This window comes from Octopus bimaculoides, chromosome 14 (assembly GCF_001194135.2).
Source record: "Octopus bimaculoides isolate UCB-OBI-ISO-001 chromosome 14, ASM119413v2, whole genome shotgun sequence".
NCBI lineage: Eukaryota > Metazoa > Mollusca > Cephalopoda > Octopoda > Octopodidae > Octopus > Octopus bimaculoides.
This window is the reverse complement of record NC_068994.1, coordinates 3,930,561-3,937,615: the sequence shown is the minus strand read 5'-3', so window position 1 is coordinate 3,937,615 and position 7,055 is coordinate 3,930,561. Positions and strand designations below refer to the sequence as shown.

The window sequence follows — 7,055 nt, the reverse complement described above, 5'->3', positions numbered from 1 at the left end:
AAAAAAAGAATCCACTCCAGTACTTAATGACTCTGAAACTAAAGGAAAGTGAAGTTGACCTTGGTGGGATTGGAACTCAGAACATAAAGGCAACTAACTAAACACCACCCTGGCAACTCTGTCATTTCACCTTCAGGATCATCATCATCACCATCATCATCATCATCATCATTTAACATCCATTTTCCATGCTGGTATGGGTTGGATGGTTTGACAGGAGCTGGTAAGGCCAGGAGCTGCACCAGGTTCCATAGCTTGTTTTTGTCTTGGTTTCTACAGCTGGATGCCCTTCTTAATGCCAACCCCTCCACAGAGTGTACTGGGTGCTTTTTATGTGGCACCAGCACCGACAGGGTCACTAAGTAACTTGCAAAACAAAAACCCCTCAGCTGGGAGGAAGGAGTAGTGGTGAGTAGGAGAGGCTCTCCAATACGACGGGCTTCTTTCAGTTTTCATCTACCAAATCCACTCACAAGGCTTTGGTCAGCCCGAGGCTATAGTAGAAGACAAATTGCTAAAGGTGCTACACAGTGAGACTGAACCCAGAACCATGTGATTGGTAAGCAAGCTACTTACCACACAGCCACCCCTAACAATTTTTTTTTATACAATTTCTAATATTTAATCATAGGATTTTTTAAAACACCAAATGACTGGGGGGGGGGGGGCAGTAGAGTAAAAAACAAAACATTTATCAAAAGGGTCCAGTGGGCAAAAACTGGTTGAGATGCACTGATCCACCGTGTTCTTTAAGATATCTTTGAGGCGAATGAAGAGATTTTGGTCATTATGTCTTTCTAGGAGATTAAGCTACTTGCACAGAATCTTGCTCGTTTGAGCTCAGTTTTTTTGACTAGGATGATGTTGAACAAGCCCCCCTCTCCCCCCAAACCTTATATGGAAAAGGGGTGGGGACGGTAACAACACTGAATGGAGCGAGAAGAGTGGTGAACGGATGAACGGAATGAGTTTATAATAATTGAGAAATATAGATTCACATTGGATTACAAACAATAATATTATCACATTCATTAGAAACACATTTATAAAAATAAGAACAATAATAACGAGGATGACAGGGCTGCGAAAAATCTATCACAATGATCAACAAATATTGGTATTATCGAATAGTTTTTGATAATGAGTCATTAAGTGATTAACCTGTTTGTTTAGTAATTAATTATAAGCAAACATTTGTTTACATCTTTGCACAGGGTAAAAAAAAAAGTTGGTGACATGATAACACACACCCAAGTGCACATAAACGAAAACACATACAAACACACAGAAAGGGAAAGAAATTATACACACACACATATATATATATATGTGTATGTATGTATTCATGTTTAAATATGCACACACAAACATTATATATGTATATATTCTATCACAAAAACGAAAAGTTTGTGCTTTTATGCACACACACACACACATATATATTATATACTTATATATCGTATGTTAGGGTATATATATATATATATATATATATATATATATGTTAGTATATTTTTCTTTCTCACACAGACACATACTCACATGCTTAGGAAGGAAATGTAGAGGTGTAGGGGGGCTAATGCCATCATGGACAAGTAGTAACATGAACACACATCTATGTGTGTAAATATACACATTTCAAACAAAGAATACATACGTCAGGACTGGTGTGTAAGTTGTCTTGTGTGTGTGTGTATCAATGATACTTTTGGATATTTCAACAGAAATATTTCAAGTATGTAAGTGCTAATAAAAGTAGTCACACACGTTGTATGTGCGTATGTGGTAGTGTGTCTCTCTGTGTGTGGAGTGTACGTGTGCATAAATTGTAGAGCCTGCCCGTGTATGTATATAGTGCTGTGCGTGTGCGTGTGTGTATGTACGAGAGAAGGGTGACTATGTTGCGTGTGAATGTTATAGAACTAGCCTTTCGTGTATGGGTGTGTGTGTTTGTGTGAGGTATGAGAATGCACAGAGCTGTCTACGTTTGATTGAGTATGTGTGTGTCTGTGTGTGTGCGCATATATATATATATATGTGGCGTGTGAATGTATTGGGCTGTCTATATTTGCATGACTGCGTGTATGTGTGTGACGTGTGCTGGTAATAGATGGCTCTCTATATATGTTTGTATGACGTGTGAGCGTGCATAAATTGTAAAGCTGTCTAAGATGGCGTGTGTATGTGAGTGTATAGCATATATCTATATATATATATATATATATATATACACAGATACATATATAATCTGTCGTTGTATGTGAATGTATGATTGCGCCTCTGTTTCTATGGCGTGTGTGTATGTGTGTGCGCGAGTAGCACGGTCTATGCGTATAATGTGATTGTATATTTATCTGTGTGTGTGAGAGCAATGCTGGTTGTATGTACTTAGCTGTATTTGAATAGTGTGTGTGTGAGACGTGTGAGTATGCATAAATTGTAGCAAAGGCTTCCGCGTATGTACGCGTGTATATGTATATATTATATATGTGTGTGTGTGTGTGTGTGTGTGTGTGTGTGTGTGTTGTAACGTTGTCTATATATATGTGTGGAAGTAGTAGCACTGGATCTGTGTATATTTGAATGTGTGTGGGTGTGGCTGTTACTGCCTTCTCTCTCTCTGTGTCTGTATGCTTATGTAGTAGCTTTGTATATATCTATATCTATCTATCTATAAATATATGCGTGTGTGTGTGTGTATGTGCGTGCCTACTGTATAGCTAGCTCCCTGATGGTGCTGCTATCTTCCAAACACGCACGGGCCACCCTCCCCTCCCGCCGCCACACACACACACGTGTGTGTGTGTATACATGTATATATATATATCAGTGTGTGTGTGTGTGTCACTCTGCCACATACTGTAAAGTACACATACACACAGGTCTGTGTGACATGTACACTACTTAAGTAAACTGTGAGCCATGCATTTTGTCCAGTTAAACACTGAAGACAAACACACACACAAGATAGAATGTATATATAATTATATGGTGTGATGTGTGCGTGTGTGTGTGTGTGCGTGCGTATGTATGCCTGCTGTATGTTAAGTTAATGTAAGGCTATCTCTATGGACGTCAGACACAGGAGAGAAGGGTAGGGGGAGAAGAGAGAGAGAGAGAGCAGGGGAAGAAGAGAGAAAGGTAGAGTGGAAAGGGGTACAAATACACATATGTATACAAACACATTAATATATACAGACAATACACACACACACACACATACACATTTATACACACACCACCCAACTATCCTTCAGGTCCACATAAAAAAAGTTGGTTTCAACGAAGTACTGAAGAGATGGGAGATAAATAGGAAGTAAATACTGGTAAACACAACACACATGTGTGTATATACACAGCAGATATATAATGTAAAATAATATATATATATATGACATATATATGATATATATGCCACACACACACACACACACACCATTATATGCTACACTCGCATACATATATGTTCGCTATGCACGCAAATCTCGCACCACACACGCAACAGACGCATAAAGCACACATACACACGTGCGCATAAATATATATATAATATAATATAATATATACATATATATATTGGTGTATATACACGACACACGCAAACGTAGAGAGAAAGGAGGGAGGAGGAGGGGGTGAGTATTGATTATGTTAGAAATATGAGACAGTAACAATAGTTGACAAGGTGGTGGTGGTGGAGTTGCACCAATAGAGGTATTTCATGAGGGTGATGAAGGAGAGAGAGGGTGAAGTGCAAGAGGCACACCACCCCATTGACACCCGGAATAGGAAGGATCGCGGGTAAATAGTCAGGGAATCACTTAAAGGGACACCTTCCTATATAAATATATGCCGAAACGTGTATCTATACGAATAGGTATATATATATATATATATATAATATGCGCGCGCGGTTTCTTCTATGGATTGGACTAGTTTTATTATAAGCGTAGTGTGAATACATGACATTAATGCCATTCTCAAGGAAACGTGGCTAGTGATCGAAACCGCATCGCCCTCTCACTGTCGTCGGCTTACTTCCCTCCAAAATAATAGTGCTGTTTGAAGAGACCTCAATATATAACTGGTAATTGTCCTGTCGACGCCGGAAGAGAGGAAAAGTTGAACGTAATTAGATAAAGACACCGACTAATAGTGAGTGATTAGAATTGGTGGCGCGTCGGACAAAGTGTCAGTGTAATTTAGTTACACACCTATAAGTTCAAATCCTGCCGAGGTTTAATTTACCTTTTCACCCCGGTAAAGAGACGTAGAAAAGTACTTTCCTACATTAACCCTTGCACTCTTGGCTCAATTCCCGTCGAGGTCGACTTTGCCTTTCATCTTTCCCTGGGTGAATAAAATAAAGTACCCGTCCCATAATGAGGTTGATTTTTATTCAACTATAATATCCACGCACTCCATCCAACCAAAATAGTATTGGAGAACAATCGATATTCCTATAAAACACCTTGTAGAGAAGAGCTGAGCTGCCGGCGAACCGGTTTCGATACCTGGTTAAAGGTAATTTCAAGCCAAACACGTCGAGTGGTGACGAAGGCCTTATCTCAATCTATAGCAACTCTATATAAATATATATACGTGTGTGAGTCGTCCAAGAGACCATAAGTCAGAGAAAAGATGGGTATATATATATATATCAATTAATGTACACAGAACAAATATACAAGCTACCTGTGTATATTAAATATTTATCTCTCACTGGATGGAATACTTTTTTGTTTACTGCTCCTTAACGGAACAGTAAACTTTATATACATCTATATTTATTTAGTCTTTATATAACTTTATATACATATATATTTATTTATTATTTAATTATTTAAGTAATGTAAACAAACAAAGAGCGATGGTAACACTTGACCGCGAATTAAAACTCGCATCACTTAATAATATACAAAGAATGAAAATAGGCATTGGAGATATACTGATCTCCGATACAAAACGAAAAGGTACCACATAGCAACGAATAGACAGGACCCGATCGAATGTCTGACAAAATTCTAAAATTACCGTGTTTTATTTGTTTACAAAATTAAACAGTGAAACGGTAATTAAATCAATTTAATTAGTCTGCGTAATTACATGCTCCCCCATTGTCTCATAAAGCATTTATTTACACAACACGTATGGATTCCCTCCGAATGTCCACACCACTAACTCTAAAGGTGTGCTGTTTAATGTCTATGAAATAGACCATAGACGGTAATTAACTCAGACTAATTAATCGCAAGAGTCACTTGACGTAAAATGATAATGAATGGGGGGGGGGTGTAGCATGCCGTGTCTTTGGACCCTTCCGCCTGCTACAGGAGATCCTTGTTTATGTAGGCATTCGGCAACCTTACCTCTGTGTGGCGAAGAAAGCCTTCCACATCTTTACAGGTCGACAAACGTGAAATATGGCAAGTTTTCTTTTCTCTACCGCCGGCCTTGCAATCTGCTTAGTGCATCCTTTAGGCCGGACCAAGGTAACAAATGTAACGGCCAGGTTGCACTTTTTTAATTACAGCGGGAAAAAAAAATGAGAAGAATCTAGTCATTATTGGACGGGTAAAATTATTTATCAGCCCTGAAACAACGGAAAGTAAAGCTGACCTGGGCGACATCTGAACCCAGAGCGCAGAAAACCAGAATACCACATCTACCTCTCTCTCTCTCATACAGGCACACATATAAACCCCAGTGTTGTTGGTTCGAAGTTCGAATCCGGCCCAAGTTTACTTTGTCTTTCCTATCTCAACTAATAACTACGTGATACCGGTACTGCGGCTGAGCGCGATCGATTATACCCTTAGAAGGGCGGTGCCCCAGCATGGTCGCAGTCTAATGACGAACACTGGCAACTTATAACAACTAAACCGCATTTTTGAGTCCTTTATTTTAACTTAGTTCAATAGATGTTGTGGTGGTAATACGTTATTCCACGTTCTTCGCCTCGTTGGTGCAAACAGAACGAAATGGCTTCAACCAGGGATGGTAACAAGGCAGCAGGCTTGGCTCCCAGGTAGCTTACCTTTATCTGACATCACCAAACACTGAACACAATGACCATTCTATACAATATCGAGCTTCTACATGGACACTCGGTTTGCTAGAAATAGTGGCAATCTTATCACCTTCGCCGAAATAGTAGTAATAGCTCCCTCAAATCACAACACGGAACACAGGGTACGGCAGAAAAAAAAAAAACTCCCTTATTTTAGGCGGCGAAGGTTGGTGAATCTGGGCGGCTTTCTTGTCGCACCCTGTATTATAGATACGAAAAGGCATAAAGATCGTTCGGTTTGCTAAACAAAGCAGCCAAATGACTCTGAAATCACGCTACCGTGTTTAAAAACGAAAGGAAACGTTAGATAATATGGTCAGTTATGGAACGCCTTTGATCAAAGGACTGATTAATCAGAGCTGGCTAGGGATTAAATTACATGCATACATATATCAAGCGATTCTATGTAGTTGCTTGATCTGTTAGAAATAGCAGTTAAATGCCCACCTCAAATCATATTCAAGGGTTTTGCGCAAAAGGGAAAACACGTCGGATAAATAGTCCCGATATCCACATAGTTGGGAAAGTCACAGCTGGAGCGCCTTCAATCAACGCTAGCCTTGGGCTAATCGCCAATATGTAGATGATAATATAAATCTTAATTTTAGCCTTCAAAACCGAAAGTCAGAGACGAGCTACTCGCGCCTAAAATTAAAACTCGTCAAATGAAAAAATGTGTTAGTATTTTCACACAAAATTTATTTGTTCAACAATTGTTATTGTTATGATACTAAACGAATAATAAAACCGAAACAGCCCCAATCAAATACATATATGTGTATAAATATATATTTATATATAAGTTCCTTTTCATGTTTTTTAAAGGTTGCGTCGGTTTAAGCTTTAGAGTTACCGTGTGTCCGTACGCATTTGTAAACAATAGAATTTCAAAATAAATTTAAAAATTAAAATAGACATCAATACACAAAACAACGTTTCCAACCGTCGTCTCCTACGTAAGAAATCATATACATACATATTTATATAT

General features: G+C 38.7%; 1 protein-coding gene across 2 annotated transcripts in view; it reads right to left on the bottom strand.

Moving 5' to 3' along the window:
- The window catches only part of LOC106870079 (zinc finger protein ZFP2), a 22,718-nt gene that overhangs the window by 14,582 nt on the left and 1,081 nt on the right, over positions 1-7,055 (bottom strand). The window contains exon 1 of one of the 2 annotated variants that reach the window (XM_014916055.2): positions 1,658-2,757. The exons of the other annotated variant lie outside the window; for it this stretch is intronic. The gene's annotated coding sequence lies outside the window, so the exon portion shown is untranslated. Of the gene's footprint in view, positions 1-1,657; positions 2,758-7,055 lie in introns of those variants that run through there. 2 annotated transcript variants of the gene reach the window in all.